Below are 19,533 nucleotides of genomic sequence, written 5' to 3' on the forward strand. Positions count from 1 at the left end.
AACTGGAGTGGGAGCAGTTGAAGACTGAGCATGCCTTTTCTTTCAGACAATTTCTTCAGGCTCACGGATTGACTTTCTTCTTTGGGGAAGTTTCATCTTCGGAGCCATATTCAATAAAGTAGCAGACAAGAAGACTTGAATTGAGTGGAGGAGGGATCACAAGATTGTAAAGAGGGATTTTGGTGGAGAGAAGAAGTGGATTTTGGAAGTTCGGTAAAGTGCTAGGGCACGTTCCAACCGCGCCAAGCAATGCGAGAAAGCACAAAAAAAATCCCTTTCTAAGGTGGCGATTTTTGGTGGAGAGGAGGAGGGAGAATTGCCTCGAAATTAATCCTTGGATTTGGAGTAAAAAGAGTTGGAGAAGACGGCTTTTGGAAGGAAGACGATGAGAAGATGAGTCATCTCACGAACAGGGATCCAGTATAAAAACAATGAACCCGATGGAAGTTTGAGGAAATAACAAGTTTGCCATTGAGTCGACTCATGGGGGTCGACTCATGAAGTTCAAAAATTCAGAAAAAATACGAATAAATTCCAGAAAAATTCAAAATTTTGGGAGAAGGAATTTTGCTCAATGATAAGTTTTTAGAATGATAAATTTGAGCTTTTGGGATCGGGATAAATGTTGGAAATTGAGCTCTAAGAGTTTTTTGACATCAATTCTTTGGAAATTGAGAAATTTAAGCATATGGATCTAGAATTCCTAGATTTCTCCTAATTTCACAGAATCTATCCTCACTAAGGGCCTTTGTAAAGATATCAGCTAATTGATTTTTAGTGCAAACATATTCAAGAATTACATTTTTGTTTTGAACATGTTCTCTTATAAAATGATATCTTATTTCAATATGTTTGGATCTTGAGTGTTGAATTGGATTTTTAGATAGATTTATGGCACTTGTGTTGTCACATCTTATTGGTGTTTCATTAAGTTTGATTCCAAAGTCTTCGAGTTGTTGCTTAATCCACAAGATTTGAGCACAACAACTTCCGGCTGCAATGTATTCGGCCTCAGCCGTAGACAGTGCTACCGAATTTTGTTTCTTGCTAAACCATGAGATTAGGTTAACTCCAAGAAATTGGCAAGTTCCACTTGTGCTTTTTCTATCTAATTTACATTCAGCAAAATTAGCATCTGAATATCCTAATAAATTAATTTGTGAGTCCTTAGAGTATCATAACCCTAGAGTTTGAGTATCATTTAAGTATCTAAGGATTCTTTTAACAGCATTCAAATGAGATTCTTTAGGATTAGATTGATATCTAGCACATAAGCAAACACTAAACATGATATCAGGCCTACTTGCAGTTAAATATAATAATGAGCCAATCATACCTCTATAGTATTTTAAGTCTACACATTTACCTTCATCATCCTTGTCAAGCTTACATGAGGGACTCATTGGTGTGCTAATTTGTTTGCAGTTCTCCATTCCAAATCTTTTGAGTAGTTCCTTGGTGTACTTGCTTTGGGTGATGGAGATTCCCTCTTTTGATTGTTTGATTTGGAGTCCGAGGAAGAAGGTGAGTTCTCCCATCATGCTCATCTCGAACTCCCCCTGCATAAGCTTAGCAAAGTCTTGACAAAGGGATTCATTAGTAGACCCAAAAATTATGTCATCAACATAAATTTGTATAACTAGCATATCATTTTGATTTCTTTTAATAAATAGGGTTGTATCTACATTACCTCTTGAAAAACCATTATTTAGTAGAAATTTGCTTATCCTTTCATACCATGCTCTAGGTGCTTGTTTTAATCCATATAAAGCTTTATTTAATCTAAAGACATGATTAGGAAAAACATGATTTTCAAATCCAGGGGGTTGTTCTACATATACTTCTTCAGAGATATATCCATTTAAAAATACACTTTTAACATCCATTTGAAATAATTTGAATTTCATAAAGCAAGCATATGCAAGTAGAAGTCTAATAGCTTCTAATCTAGCAACAGGTGCAAAGGTTTCATCAAAATCAATTCCTTCTTCTTGATTATATCCCTTAGCAACTAGTCTTGCTTTATTTCTAATTATATTTCCATGCTCATCTAATTTGTTTCTAAAGACCCATTTTGTGCCAATTATTGAATAATCTTTAGGTCTTGATACTAAGGTCCAAATATTATTTCTTTCAAATTGATTAAGTTCCTCTTGCATAGCATTAATCCAATTATGATCATTTTCAGCTTCTTCAAAAGTTTTAGGTTCAAGATGAGATACAAAAGCACAATGATTAACTACATCTCTAAGTGAAGAACGGGTTTTTACTCCATGCTTAGGATCACCAATTATTAACTCCTTAGGGTGGTTGTGAACATACCTCCATTCCTTGGGTAGGTCATTTGTACCTTGAGGTTGTTCTTGAATTTCTTCACCTCTCTTATTTTGTTCGTCTTCTTGATCCTTGTCTTCTGGAGTTGCTGAATCTTTCAGAGTGATCTCCTTCATACCTTCTATTAGTGGATCTGCATCATCAACACCCTCATTCTTCCTTGAAGGAAGATCGTTAGATTCATCAAAAACAACATGTATGGACTCCTCAACTACTAAGGTTCTTTTGTTGAAAACTCTAAATGCTTTACTAGTGGAGGAGTAACCTAGAAAGATTGCTTCATCTGATTTTGCATCAAATTTACCAAGTTTTTCTTTGCCATTATTTAATACAAAACATCGGCAACCAAAAATATGAAAATATACAATATTTGGTTTTCTTCCTTTCCAAAGTTCATAGGGGGTTTTCTTTAAAAATTGTCTAATTAAAGCACGATTTAAAATGTAACATGCTGTGTTAATTGCTTCCGCCCAAAAATATCTTGAAAGGTTGCTTTCACAAAGTATGGTACGGGCCATTTCTTCTAAGGTTCTGTTTTTCCTTTCAACTACCCCATTTTGTTGGGGTGTCCTAGGAGCAGAGAAGTTATGGCCAATTCCATTTTCATCACAAAAATTTTCAAAATCTTAATTTTCAAATTCAGTTCCATGATCACTTCTAATATTTTGAATTGAAAACCCTTTTTCATTAGAGACTTTTCGATGAAATTTAGTGAAAATATGAAAAGTTTCATTTTTGTGAGCCAAAAAGAAAATCCAAGTAAAACGAGAGTAATCATCTATAATTACAAAGCCATATCGTTTTCCTCCTAGACTAGTGGTTCTGGTTGGTCCAAATAAGTCCATATGTAAGAGCTCTAAAGGTCTAGAAGTTGAAACAGTATTTTTGAATTTTAAATGAAACTCTAGTTTGTTTTCCTAATTGGCATGCATCACAAATTCTATCCTTTTCAAAATTCAGTTTTGGCAAACCAAGAACTAAATCCTTCTTAATTAATTTTGAAAGAGAATGCATGCTAATATGTGCAAGTCTACGATGCCACAGCCAACTAGTTTCATTAATTTTAGCATTCAAGGATACTAGGCATTGCATGTCTAATTTGGCTAAGTCATTCAAATCTACCATATAAATATTGCCATGCCTATGTCCTATAAATTTAATGCCATCATTAATAGGACTAGTCACAATGCAAACAGATGATTCAAAAACTACTTTATACCCTTTATCACAGAATTGACTAATGCTAAGTAAGTTATGCTTTAAACCTTTAACTAATAAAACATTCTCAATGTATTTGGAGGGAGTGATACCAATGTTACCTATCCCGATGATCTTTCCTTTGCCATTATCTCCAAAGGTAACCATCCCTCCATCCTTAGCATCAAGCGTGATGAATTGTGATTCATCACCAGTCATGTGTCTCGAGCATCCACTGTCAAGATACCATTTCTTGTTTCCTTCTTGGGATGCTAGACACACCTGCAAGCAAAGGTCAAGTTTCTGTCTTAGGTACCCAAGCTTTCTTGGGTCCTTTTAGGTTAGTCAAAATGGTTCCTTTTGGAACCCATATTTTCTTTGTGTTTGCATATTTGTTAATAAGACATGTGTATGATTTATGTCCTATTCTTCCACATTTGAAACAAGTAATATTTGTAGTCTTGTTACTTGAATAATTTACATAAATATCCTTCAAAAATTTTTGTTTCTTCAGAGGTTTATAGCCAAGTCCAGCCTTATCATATATAGCTTTCTGATTATCAAGAATCATGTTTAGTTTGTTTGAGCTTAAGGTGAACTTATCTACTATAGATTTCAGCTTGTTAATTTCATCCTTTAAGTTTTGATTTTCTTGAATCAAGATAAATTTTTCAATTGAAAGGTTTTCAGCTTGTTTCACTAAGGATTGATTTTCCAATTTCAGTTCTTTGTTTTTCTTCCCTAGTTTCTTTAATTCATCAATTGAATCATAGAATGCTTCATGCAATTTTTCAAAAGTAAATTCACCAGTGGATTCAGAAGTTACCTCATTTTCGTGTGCCATCAGGCACAGGTTGGCTTGTTCTGTTGAGATTTTCTCGTCGGAGCTTGAGTCATCACTCACACTCCAAGTCGCCATCATTGCTTTCTTTTTGAACTTTTTGGGACCTTTCTTCAGTTGTGGACATTCGGATCTGAAATGTCCCGACTTCTTGCACTCGTAGCATATAAGGGGTTGATCTTTCTCTTTTTCTTTGCTTTGTTCCCCTTTTGTGAACTTCTTTCTCATCCCCTATTTTCTTTTTCTTAGAAACTTCTTAAATTTTCGGGTGATGAGTGCCATCTCTTCATCCTGTTCTTCATCTTCAGTGTCATCCGTTTCATAATCAGGCGAAGTTGTGGATTTGAGGGCAATGGTTCTTTTCTTTTTGACTTCATCCTCTTGATGTTGCTTCATGCTAAGTTCATGAGTCATCAAGGATCCAAGAAGCTCTTCTAGAGGTAGAGTGTTCAAGTCCTTTGCTTCTTGGATGGCAGTCACCTTGGCTTCCCAAGTTCTAGGCAATGACCTGAGAATCTTCCTTACAAGTTCACTGTTAGTATAAGATTTGCCAAGACTCTTCAAACCATTAATTATATTAGTAAAACGAGTAAACATAGCAGTTATGGACTCATCATGCTCCATTTTAAACAATTCATATCTATGTACAAGCATGTTTATTTTAGTCTCTTTTACTTGATTTGTTCCCTCATGGGTTACTTCTAACCTATCCCATATTTCTTTAGCAGATGCACAAGTAGAAATGCGATTAAATTTATTTGCATCTAGTGCACAATAAAGAACATTCATAGCTTTGGCATTTAATTGTGTCAATTTCTTATCAACCTCATCCCATTCTTTCTCGGGTTTGGTTGACTCCTCACCATCTATAATCTTGGTGGGTGTGTGAGGACCGTTCACTATGATACTCCACATATCATAGTCGAGTGCTTGTATGAATATCTTCATCCGAGCTTTCCAATAGGTGTAATTAGACCCATTGAAAAGTGGAGGTCGGTTTGTAAATTGCCCCTCAGCTAGAGAAGTACCGACATGGGTTGCCATATATCTTTGGCTCTTTGATTGTTAGATCAAAGAAGGGCTAGAGCACCGGGCTCTGATACCACTTGTTGCCCAGCTATGCAACCCAAGAGGGGAGGGTGAATTGGGTTTCTAAAAATTTTAGGCTTAATTAATTACTTATGATGAACAAGATAAAGATTTTAATTCAATATTAATTACCTAAAGCAGGAATGCAAGGATATAATAAAGAAATAAAGTGAAGCGATAAAGCACACCACAAACACAAGGATTTATAGTGGTTCGGTGCCAACCTTGCACCTACATCCACTCCCCAAGCTCCTACTTGGGAATTTCAATCCACTATACTTGTATTCAACCCGAATACAAAACGTCGGAAACTCCGACACTAGCTATCCCAAGCTAGTCTACTTATTTCTCGGGTACAAGTAAACCCAAAACACTCCGATTTCAGGTTCGGATCAACCTTTCCTTGTTTTGAAAATCCTTCAAAAACAAGAACAATTACTTACAAGAGTAAGAAAATTTAGAGCACAAATTAATACAATAACAGCTCCTTAAATGAGTGAATATAATAATTAAAAAATACTTTACTCAAATGAAGAAACCCTTTTTGAATTTTCTCAAGGTGGATGAACGCTTGAATGAATGCTTGAGAAGAGGATGATCGTTGATTGAAGATCTCTTGAAGGCTTTGAAAGATCTCTAGATCAAGGTTGAAACAATAGGCGTGACAAATCCTCTCTTTGAATGCTCTTGAATCTCTTTCACAATCTCTCGTGTGGATTTTGGATCCTCTTTTCTTTTTCTCTCAAATATCTCGTTGATCACTTTTTCGTATATTTTTGGATCCTCTCAATGAATTTGATCTCTCGTTTGATCTGCCGATTGATCTGCAATTTCTTTCACCATTTGAAACATTTTATAGCATTAGAAGCAAGAGAAAACATATTAGGCAGAAAAAGAGTCGTTAGAGCATTTTTAGGAAGCATAAAAGGCAATTAAAATGGATAAAAAAATAGCCGTTGCTGACATTTTCCGTCGCAGGGGTCGACTCATGAGTCGACTCATGCTTCAGGAGTCGACTCATGAGTCGACTTCTGTTGCAAAGACCAGAAACATGGATTTCTGGATTTTTTGGCCCAAATCAGCATAGGTCGACTCATGAGTCGACTCATGCCTTGTGGGTCGACTCATGAGTCGACTCACAGGTCGTGCCAAGCCAAAAATCCAATGTGCCATGAGAATTTTTTTGCGTGCCAGTCAGCTCATAGTGCCATGAGTTGACTCATGAGTCGACTCATGCACTTCAAACCTTCATAACTTCAAAAATATAAGTCCAAAAATAATGAAATTTTCACCAATAGTTTACAAATCATTTGTTCTATCAATTGATACTATCAAATCAGCATTTTAGTAAAATTATGATTTTGCCCTTGAAGAGCATAAAGACTTTTTCAATTTAAAATTATTTGTATCCCTTCAATCTGCTTTGTAATCATCAAAATCAATCTAGGAGCAACAATGATCAAGTCACCCTTTACTGAAAAGGGTGAACGAGCTAGCGATGGGTACGTCTACTTTATGAAGCACTAGTCTGAATTATTTGAAATGTTCAAATGAATCTGCAGTAAAGTAAAGAAACAAACTAGGAAGAATATTAGAACTCTTTGGTTTGACTGAGGAGACGAATACCTTTCCAATGAGTTTTTAATATATATAGGAGAGAATGAGATTCTCTCATAATGAACACCTCCTGAGACACCACTACATAATGGCATCTCGAAAAGGAGGAATCAAACCTTTTCATGATGGAGTTTGCATGTGAGTCTACCGATCTCTTTTTGGGATTGTGCTCTTGAGACTACATGCAATGTTCTGAATAATATTTCAAACAAATCAGTCACAAAAACTCCAAATGAGATATGGATTGGGTGTAGACCGATACCCTCTTTCCTTAAGGTTGGGAGAGTTTGATTTATGTAAAATATTTATATATCGATAAGCTTGGGTTTCGATCCAATAATTGTTTAATTATAGGGTACCCTAAGGAGTCTAGGGCATACTACTTTTACCATACTGAAGAATAAAAAGTGTTTGTCAGCAGCAGGATATTCTTTTTGGAAAAGAAGTTTCTTATAAAAGGAATTGATGCCACTAAGGTTGAACTTGAAGAAGTTCAATAGATAGAAGTACTAACATAGACAAGTAGAAATATAGAATTAGATTTATTTAGATCAAATCTAGAGCCCATTGTTGAGGCACCTTTAAGGAGATTTGGTAGAGTATCATGTCAGCCAGACAAAGACTATGGTTTCTTGGTCCGGGATGGATATCCTATTGAACTAGATGAAAACAATAAAGATCTGATCACTTACAAGGATGCGATGCAGCGATCCAACTCTGACAAATGGCTTGATGCCATAAAATTTGAGATGGAGTCCATGGAGATCAATGACGTATGAACATTAGTTGATCCACCTATAGGGGTAAGATCCATAGAATGTAAATAGATTTTTAAAAGAAAAAGAAACACAGATGGAAAGGTGGAGACCTATAAAGTCTATTTAGTTGTCAAGGGATATCGTCAGCATTATGGTATTAACTATGACAAGATATTTTCTCCTGTGGCAATGCTCTCAAAGTTGGAACATATGTTTTGATAAGATCAAAATATATGGCTTCGTTGGAAATGAAGAAGAACCCTGCATATACAAGCGGGCTAATGGTTCTGTAGTCATATTTCATGTACTGTATGTAGATGATATACTCTTGATAGAAAATGACATTCCTGCTTTATAAAGTATAAAGCTATAGCTATCATCGTAGTTCTCTATGAAGAATTTAGGAGAAGCATCCTATATCATAGGGATGAAGATCTATAGAGATAGATCTAAGAGGTTGCTTGTGTTATCTAATCCACATACATAGATATCATGCTGCAATGGTTCAATATGAAGAATTTTAAGAAAGGCTGTCTCTCAATAGACCATAAAATTACTCTCTCTAAGAAGGATTGTCTGATAATTTCTTAAAAAAGAAAGTATATGAGTAGAGTCCCATATGCTTCGACAGTGGAATATATCATGTACACCATGACATGTATGAGACAGAATGTAGTATACTCACTAGAGGTAGTGAGTAGGTATCAATTTGAACTAGATAAGAACTATTAGAAGGTTGTAGAGATAACTCTTAAGTATTTGAGAAATATTAAAAGAACCAATGGCTAATCTATGGAGATATTGATTTGAAACTTATAGGATATATTGATTCCAATTTTAATTAGATCATGATGATGGCAAAAGTGTGTCTAGCTATGTGTTTATTCTAAATTAAGGAGCAATGTACTGAAAAAATTTCAAGCAACATATCGTAGCCAATACGAGGCAGAGTACATTATGGCATCTAATGCTGGTAAGAAAGTGGTCTGATTGAGGAAGTTCATAAGTGAGCATTCGAGTGGCACCCTCTATTGATAGTCCTCTTTTATTGTATGTGATAGCACTGGAGCCACAATTCAAGCTAATTAATAGTGATCACACTAGAGAATCAAACATACTCTGCATCGCTATAACCTTATATAAGAGGTCATGGATAAAAGTGATGTTGATCTTCAAAAGATCGAAGGAAAAAAAAATTAGTGGACCCATTTGCTAAAGCCTTCGAAATCAAAGAGTTTGATGAACTTAAACGAAAGATGGATATTAGATATTGTAATGATTGGCTTTAGTCTAAGTGGAAGTTGTTAGAAAATATATCCTAAAACCAATCATTTGGATGATTATGCTCTTGAAAAATTGTATATGAATTATGAATTAATAAATATTATTTAGTATTATTCATCACAAGATGTACATCTTCCTTATAGAACTCTAATATTGTGATGAAGTCCTTAGAACTATATGACAATCGATAAAGAAGAATTTATTGAATAGTTCTTAAACATGTTCATGACCAAATAAGACATCATTAAAGGATGATTATGTTTATCAAGAGTGGATCATTATGTGCTATATAGATTGGTTGTCATCTTAATTAAGGAGTGTGGAGATACTGATATGGCATACAGGTGAGATGTAAGAGTACATCATCACTGAATAAGTGACTCATTTGCGAAGCGCTCTGCTATCAAGGATTACTCACAAAGAATATGGATAAAAGTGTCCCTCCAACATGAGATTATCATGGTGACTTGCAAGCAACTCACTGAGCTTTGATATAGAACTACCTGAATTTTTGATTCAGTGATGAAAGATTTCTGCACATAGTTAATTACTTGTGGCAGTCGGTGTGTAGATTAAGATGGGATTGATCTCTTTATATTTTAGGAGTTGATGCATCACTGTATTTCAATGGAGTAAGATCTTAACTTAGGCAATCCATGTGATGGATCATAGGATTTAAAAAAGATTGAAATATAATGTGGATGACTAATCCAAGATTGACAGTTAAATCCTAGGTCGTCCTGAGTATTCAGGATCAAAGGAATAAATTATACGATAACTATATTTCTAGGTTCTTGAGTATTGCCTTGCAAATATTCAACATATCTAGATGTCGAGAACCATTATCAGATGATAACTTTGATTAGTATGAAAAATAGTTTCTACACTATCGGCTTAATGTTTGAACTTATAGAGTCATGCATAAAGTCAGACAAAGTAGGAAAGAGTGGACCTATGTCTATGCATTCAATTTAGAAGTATGTGACTTGATTGAACAAATAGATTAGCTTAATTAAGAATTAAGTTAGAGGTCATATGAGATTAAAGAGTTGTCTATGTCTAGCTAGCACTGGACATGAGGTACAGGTTTAATTTCAGGAATGATAATGATCTGATCAGTGATCCAAAGAATTTTTTGAGAGAATGAATTTGAGTTCTAATTAAATTAGATTAAATTTGATTTAACTGGACCTAATTTAGGTAAGACTAATTGGATTTAATATCTAAGTTGGACTTGGAGCTAAATCTTAATTGGATTAGGAATAGCAATCTTTTTGAAATGGATTTGAATTGGAATTGTATTAACCCAAATATGTGCCAAATTTGATTTGCATTTTATGATGCCTTAATTATCTGATTTTATCTCTTATTATGGGTGGCCAAATGGGCTGATTTGGCACCTAATGTGGGATGCCCGATCCCCTTGGGCGTAAGCTATTAGGTGGTGCCAAGTGTTGATGCCATTCCTACATGGTTTGGGTTTTCCATATGGCATAAGGAGATTGAATTTAATTCAAATTAATTAAATCTGATCTCCAAGTGGGACTTGGAGTTTGAGAGTTCAAATTAGATTAGGACTAAGGGTTTTAAATGCCTATATAAGAAGAGCTATGGACATGGGGTGACAATAAGATGAATAAGGCTATATAGGGGTGTGAAAAAGGATAGAGGAAGAGAGAGAGACTCAACGTCCCCCTCCCTCGGCATGTGACCCTTGGCACATGGCATTTCTCTTTCAGGCATGGAGCACCACTTTAGGCATCCTCCTTCTCCTCTAGGCCTCTTTTAGTTATTTGAAATCTGATTTCAAAAGCTGCCTCTTTCTTCCTTCGTGTTGGTTGATTATCCCTCTTCTCTACAGAGATTGGCGTGCATACGAAGTAGAGAGTCTGTGCATTCAGACCTTGCAAGCCATCATATTCGAGTTCTCTTGGAGATTTGGATTCTTATTCTACTATGATTTAGATAATTTATGAAGGTTATAAATTAATAGAATAAAAAAAATTTTTAGATGCACCCTGACAATCCGATCAAATTGGATGAATTTTTCTTTCACATACTCTTTCACTGAAGTGATAATTTGAATTAATCACATTGACTCCTTTCTGACCAATGATTATGCCTCCATCAAATCTCATCTTATCTATTGTCCCTATGAAGTATACCTTTGAATCTTTGCACAAATAGAAGGAATGATTCTGGTGGAAGTCCTATCGATAAATGCATTCTCATTCAGTATACCAAATAATCAATCTAAGCTCTCTGGATGATCAGTCTATGGAGGTGGAGTTATTTTTGTCTAAACTATTGGATCCTCAATCTTGACATCTATTATAGCATGAGTGCTGGTATGCAAACATATGAAGAAGATCCTATTGGTCATAATAGTTGCATTTCTACACTCAACTGGCTGGCATTGATATCCTTAATACCCTCGACATCATCTCAAACCAACATAAATTTCAAATATATTACTACTTGAGATAATCCTAGGTGCTCCCAGCATGCATCCAATATTATCAACATCTATCTCAATCAGCATATCTTTTACTTTGAAAACTAGACTTTCAACTCTCACTTTTATGCAAACATAAAATTTTCTCACTGATCTAAAGTAGGTGAACAAACCTAAGGAGTTAATAAATTTTCAGTCCATCAACAGATATTCTTAGTGTCCGAGCTAACTTATATCATCCAACACAATACGGACACTTTAAACTTATGAGTCTAAAGTTTCAACCACGAACTTTATGTTTCCAAAGAATTCTTGAACTGAGTTCAGATAGATCAAAATAAAATAGAATTTTTTAGCCCAATCTCTTAATTTTCTATCCAATTAAAATTCTTTCTTGCTCTAGAAACTCAAAGATTATTTTGATGCTTAGTCCTTCTTTCTTGCATGGGAGAATGATTTAGAAAAGCCTTAAACTTTTAAATTTCTACATGGGACTTTCTCTTCTTTTGTGCCAATTACTTTCAAGCTGCCATTGGAGAACAAGGACCACAAGGATAGGGTGGAAATGAAAAGAAAGATCCAATTTTGATGGAAGAGGGGTTTGAAAGGAATTATGGCTTGAGAAAATTAGAAATAGAATGATAGAGCCTTGGGACATTTTTACTTGATAAACCCATCCTAAACATAAGGGTCAACTCCTGTTAAACTCGAGTCGACTCTTAATGAGGGGTAGACTCTAATAAAATTGGGGATCGATTGCTTAGAGAACTATTTTTCTTCTTGAAACCATGGTCTTCTAGTCTAAGAGTCGACTCCTTAATGCAGAAAATAGTTCAACAAGTTTTGATTCAAAAAAAATATAGTCAAATTGAATTAAAATCAATAGTAAATCAATTCAGTGATCAAGAATAATATTTGAATCAATTTGGGGGATCAAGAACTAATTAAATTGGACAAGATTAAATCAAGTAAGATCAAATCAAAGGAGATCTAGATAATGGCTCTAAGAGTTAGGTTCAACTAGGAGATTTTCAAAGCCTTAAAGATCAAGCTAAGATGCATTGCAAATCAACAACATCAAGCACTTGATATTTTATAAATGGATGACTTATCTTGAAGTTCTTAGATCATGCAGTTCTTAAGGGATTTCAATAATTGCATGTCTTTTGAGAATGTCAAAGTTAGATTTGTGATATTAGTATATAAGTAATTTGTTATCCAATTAAATTTTTTTATTTAAATTTAAGTCTCTCAAAACAGCATGATATGGAGGGACTAAGATAACTTGCTGAAGTTAAAATTAGGATTTATGCTCATAAGGCTTGATGCTATACATAAAATAAAAAGAGTATGATGATCAACATATTCAAGCAATAGAGCAAGATTATTGCAAATTAATTAATGATTGAATCATTCAAATGATGGAGTATGATTATTATAAATTATCAAAATCAAATATTTGAACTAAATAATTTTAGTATATATATTGATGGCTTGATGTGTGAAGAGTTTAACATTTACCAAACATCATTACCTATCCTTTTTCATTCAAAAGTATCCATCTTTAAAAATTTCTCTTTTCATTCTATTAGATGCTTGGAGTACCTACAAAATTATTTTATAATTTTTAGTATCCAAACGATTTTTGATCCGTTAACGTTAAAGCACATAGTTTCTTTTGGAATCTAAATTTATTTTACCAAAGTGTGACCAATTCTTTTAAAATTATATTCTGAAATTTTATGACCTACTTTGTTATATCTATAGCAAATAATTGAATGATTTTCATAAAAAGCCCTTGAAAATATATTTTTGAATATTTTTTATTTTTTTAAAGAATTCAAACTAATTTTAATTTTCTAGAAAATAAATTTTTGACTTTTCAATATTAATTTAAGCTTTTCATAACTACATGTGAACTTTTCAGCAATTGACTTCAATATTTCAATCTCTTTTCTAAATTTGATATTTTTGTTCATTAAAGATTTTTTAGATTTCAAAAGAATTTCTTTTTCTTCATCTAACATTCTTTTTCTTTCAATAAGTCATCTTTTTTCATCAAAATTTTATTCTTTTCTTTAGATAAAGATATATTAAAACTTTTAAGCTTCTTATTTTTTTAGTCTTAACTTTTTATATTTATCCATTAAATCATTGAAGACTTCATATAATTCATCAAATATAAAATCAAAAGAATTTTCAAGATTTATCTCATTATTATTAGCCATGAGGCAAATTGGCAATACCTTCTTCCTCTTTCTTATTTTTCTTTTCTATGCCTTACTCCCTCTTAATCAATAATATCTTTCTTTATTTCTTTTTCTTTTTTTTCTTTCCATCCTCATGAGCCATGAGGTATAGGTTGGGGTGAGCTTCTTTTTCTTTTGGAAGCTTGATTCTTCTTTTTGATTTTCTCCCTCGCAAGTTTTTTCTAATTTTTTTTATACTTGCTTAGCTGAAATATATGAAGAAATTACATTAAATGCATCTATGTCTAAAGAACAATAAAGTAAATTTATTGCTTTAGCATTTAGTTGGATTATCAGGCTCAATTAATGCATTGGGTGTGTGTAGACTATTGACTATAATTTTTCATAAATTATAATCGCATCCTTGTATAAAAATTTTTATCCTAGCTTTTCAACAGATATAATTTGATCTATTAAATAGTGGGGTCTATCTACAGAATATTGTTCATTAAATGAGAATTTTTATTTGGATTATTAAGATCTTTAACTCTAGATCGCTAGGTCAACAACAAGTAATAGAGTATCTGTTCTGATATCACTTGTTGCCTAGAAAAATAGCAACCTAAGAGGGGGGTGAATTAGTTTCTTTAAAAACTTTAAGTAAATTAAATTTTAAGCAAATATATGCTTCTAATGAGATTAATTTCAGTGATTGTGTTGTATCTGATATATGCAACAACAGCATTAAAAAAATAAGGGAAGCTATATAAGAATTAAACTAGTGCAAAGCAAATAAGTAAAGCAAGTAACATAGACAAAATAAAACACAACACAAACACAATAAATTATAGTGATTTGGTATAATCCTACTCCTACATCCACTCCTTAAGTTCTCCTTGAGAATTCTACTATAATCCTCCAAATAACAGTGCATTTGTTTTATCCGAGCTCACAAACTAATCTAGTTGATTTTTCAGGATCACTAACCAAAATCTTGCACTGATTATTTTTTAGATTCACAATCAATCCAATTAATTTTACGAACTCACCAACCAAACCTATAATATCCAATTCCGAGCTTAGATGGACCTTTACCCCAAGTTTTTTTCTCCCAAAAATAATTATAAAGAAAATAAAAATACAAGAAGATAGAATTTCAGCACAAATAAAAATAAAAAATAAACTTTTAAAGCTCAAAAAAGTTGCTGATTATTTGCTTGATTGAGACTTGAACTTCTCTTATTTGAAGCTTGAGAGGATGTAGAAAAAGTTGGAGAAGATTTCTATTAAAAGTATACTTAAAATTCTACACTTAGTTTCTCTCTTTTCTTTCTCTTAAGGATATTCAATGGTCCTTATATAAACTGATGTGTTTCTCCTTTTAATCCTCTTCTCTTCACTTTTCATTAAGTTTGAAAGCTTTTAAATCCTTTTTAGAAGCTAAATTAGCCATTTCTAATTGTTAGATAATAAAAACCAGCCATTAAAAATAATTCTGCATACTTTTGAAATTCTACAGAACTAGTCGTTAGACTTTGAGTTGACTGGGATAGGATTTGAGTCAACTCGAGCTATTTGTGAGATCACTCAATTTTTTTTCTCAAAAATCTGATTTTCTATCTTTTTTTTAAGAATTTTAGCTCAAATATTTGAGTCGACTCAAAGATCCAATTGAATTTCTATGAGTCTACTCGGATTTTCTATACTTTTTTCTTTGAGCTGACTTGGATAACACTCGTGTCGACTCAAATATATGTTGGTTGAAATTCTAGTATGTCAAAACTATTTTTCTTCACTATTTTAGCTTGAGTCAACTCAGATAAAATTTGAGTCAACTTGGATCACAGCCAACTAAAAATTTCTGTACATTTTTTTGCTTGAGGGGTTTTTTATCTTCCATCTTTGAGAACTTCTTCCACCTTGATTTCTAAGGTCTTTGACAGCATTTAGGGTTCCAAAAGCTTCTTGTTTGAGTCTCATTTGACTATCAATCATTATTCTTTTGAGAGAATTTTTTTACAAATAATTTTTTTATTTTAAGCACCTAAAAAATCCTATATTCACTTATGAACACATAATTAGTACCATAATCACTCAATATTTAGTAATCATCAAAATCAATTATAGGGTCAACATGCAAAAAATTATATAAAGTATTAGAAAGTCATATATATTATTCAAGATATCATATATATATTCACAAGAAGTCATATATATTGTTCTAGATGTTATATATATTCATAGAAAGTCATATAAGATGTAGGAATTATATATTATTCAGGATGTCATATATATTTTATAAAAAAATTATATATAATATTCAAAATATCATATATATTTTTAAAAAATCATACAAAATATCAAAAAATATATATATTATTCAGAATGTTATAAAGACTAAAAAGTCATATATATTGTTCAAAATATCATATATATTCATAAAAAATTATATAAGATATTAAAAAATAATAATACTATTCTTTCTTTGTTCTGTAGAGGGAAAGATATTTTTATCACTAAAAATGTGAGAAAGAAAAAATTGGCTGGCATTCAATATTTATCCCATCATTAAATATGCTACGTGGTCCAATATGTTTGGATAGTGTGCTCCATGTCAATTTTATTACACCACATGCAGTACATAAAGACTTTCTTATATGTGGAATGGGTCTAATATTTGAATTCAACCTAGGCCCATAGATCTTCAAGAATGGTTTGGGTCAGGACTAAATGGATTAGGTCACTAATCCCTATCCATTTGTAGCCTTGTGCTTCTTTGCACATAATTGGTGGGAGACTGAAGGCAATTTTGGATTGAGAAGTGGGCACATTAACCCTCAATGAAGAAGGTGACAGTTGCATTTGGGCTATGGAGGACTACTGCACCAAACCCATACTGGTTGTTAATGAATATGAGGATATAAAAGGGCTATCACAATCTCATAGAGTTGGTACCAGAAATTTTTTTTTTTGGGTAAATATACCAAAAGTTCAGTAGAGTGGTTTTGTGTGTGATTGACTCTACCAATTTGTGGAAGCATTCTACCCTTGCATGGAATATTCGTGAACAATTTTTTCCTAGAAGATAAAACTAAAAACAGACTAAATATGGATCAGATACTATATCCATATCTATATTTTTTTATTTAATAAATATAAATATGGATACAAATAATCAGATACAAAAATTTATATACATATGTATTTTAAATAGAAATGGATACAAATCAGATTATAGAAATATGGACATAAATATAGATATAAATTAGATGATTAAACTTTATGACTATAGAATCAAAGATATTACTAAGTGGATGACAAATCAAATAAATAGCATATTAATATATTTTTTATTAAAAATTCATAAATATTATATAAAGTTAAGTAAAATTATAAATAAAATTAGATATTCAAATACCATTTGAAAAATTATCTATCTATATCTATTTTTTAATAGATATAAATATGTATATTAATTGAATAAACTTCTATCTACATCCAGATAGATTCAGATATGAGAACATATCTAGATGGACCACCAATGATCCTCCACTCAAATATGAGAATGAAAGGTAAGATATAAGTTGATTAAAGTAATAATTTTTTCAATGATATGCATCAAAAGTGAATTTTCCAGAAATAAGCAAAGATTTGGCTCTAGCATAACTCAGTAAAAATAAAGTGTTACAATAAAGAAAATCATTAAACTAGACAATAGTGGATGATACAAAAACTTAATTGCTAATCAAATACAACCCCCTATGAAATAAGCAGCTGCTCAATTCAACCATACAAACCTATATGTAGATCACTAAGCTTATAGGATAAGTTAGGAACAAGTCTGAAAACTTCAGCTACTTCAAAGCGGTATCTTGCTCTGAAGCCACCTCATCAAGGAGAGCTAAGTTCTAGTTGGTTAGAAGCCCCTAAGGCTAGTAATGTGCGAGGCTTCATGTGAATCGAGCCTCAGTTAAGATGCATTGATATCAGCTGAGGAGTTCTAGGTGTCATCCGGTACGGAGGGTATAGAGGTAGACCACATTTCTGCTCTGAAGGAGTGTTATGATATAGTTAGACAAAGGAGCTGTTGGTCAAGTTATACATGAGCAACTCAAGCAATTAGAAGAGCAAGTGGGGTTTGGGGTCGAGCCTGATATTGAGGAAAGGGATGAGCAGGATTTTGAAGATTTGAAGAAAGCTAATAATGATACAAATGTTGAAGTATTAGCTAAGAATGAGAAGAATTTAAGGAAGTCATCAAGAATTAGGAAAGCTCCAAGTTCACTTAGAAGACTATGTGTAGAAAAGTTAGTTAAAAGTAGCTAAGCTTTATGTTAATACTATTAATAAGCCTTGTAATCAAAGTAACTAAGATGATTTGTTACTAGACTATAAAAGTCTAGTTGATATGTAACATAAACCATTCTGAAAATTGATAATAAATGTGAGACTTCAGTCTCTTTTGGATAGGTTGCTTCTCCTAAAGCAGTAACATTGGTGGTTTCATTGAGAGTAGCTATATTGGTGAAAATCAATGGGTGCTTCTACAAGAAATCAAGGTGCTACCGTGGATGCGAATACAGATGAGATTTGTGACTTGAAGAATCATATGGCGTGTCTTCAAGCTGAAACTCAGGCTCAGTTGAGTTTGCAAGGATCTCAAATTGAGAGGCTGAGTACTCAAATGGTGGAGTTGATGTCCCTTATCAAGAATCAACATAATCAACCTCCTGCTGTTAATTAAATGGCGGTTGGTTCACAGTCTCCACAAGAGGTGAGGATGCAACATTCTGATGTAGGGAATTCTTGGGGATCAAGATCTCATAAGCCCTATAAGATGGACGTTCCAGTCTTTAATGGTAAGGATATGTCTTAGGATATTTGCATAGAATCAAGACTTACTTCGGACTTAATGCTATGCCTGAGGAGGATAAGCTCGAATTGGCTTTTGTCAATCTTCAAGGGCCTGCCTCTTATTGGTATCAATGGATTTTTGGTGCCCATTTGATTGGTTCTTGGTATGATTTTGAGCAAGGAATCAAGAATCATTTTGGTCCAACTTCATTTGACAATCCAAAGGTGGCATTAGCAAGATTATCTTGGAGCTTTTCAGTTGCTGATTATAATGCTCGATTTGAGAAATTGATGTCATCTATTTCTTATTTTGATGAGGATACTTTGGTAACCTTGTATATAGCAGGGATAAAACCAGAAATCAAGGAGGAATTGTTGTTCAGTACACCTCAGAGATTGTTTGAGGCTATGAACATGGCTAGAGCTCAAGAAAAAAGGATTACTCGTAGAAGTTTTCTTAAAAGAATCAAGATGAGAATTCTAGTTCAATCATTTCAAAGTCTAAACCTACAAATTATGTTGCTATGCCAGTGAAGAGTCCATCTACAAGTGAGATTCAAGATCATAGAGAAAAGGGCATTTGTTTTTATTGTGATGAAAGATGTGGGCCTGGGCATAATTGTAGAAAGAATGCTACTATGCTGATCTTTGAAGGAGAGGAGGAAGAAAAACAAGTTGCTATTGAACAGTTTAATGAAGAGTTGTTTGTGGATCAGCATCATTGCCTTCCAAAGATAAGTTTTAATGCTCTCTCTAATTCTGTTCATAATAAAACAATAAGAATATATGGCATTTTGTTTGATATGATAGTAAGAGTTCTTATTGATTCTGAGGGTAGCCACAATGTCATATTAGAAAGTGTCATTAAAAGGTTTTCTATACTAGTAATACCAATTAACCCTTTTAGAGTGTATG

The 19,533-nt window shown here is 33.1% G+C and overlaps 1 pseudogene; it reads right to left on the reverse strand.

Moving 5' to 3' along the window:
• Positions 1–17,734: 17,734 nt before the first annotated feature.
• LOC140854567 (AT-hook motif nuclear-localized protein 1-like) overlaps positions 17,735–19,533 on the reverse strand; it is a 42,687-nt pseudogene continuing 40,888 nt past the window's right edge.

The sequence above is a fragment of the Elaeis guineensis genome, unplaced genomic scaffold (genome assembly GCF_000442705.2).
Source record: "Elaeis guineensis isolate ETL-2024a unplaced genomic scaffold, EG11 Super_Scaffold_1000171, whole genome shotgun sequence".
Classification (NCBI taxonomy): Eukaryota; Viridiplantae; Streptophyta; class Magnoliopsida; order Arecales; family Arecaceae; genus Elaeis; species Elaeis guineensis.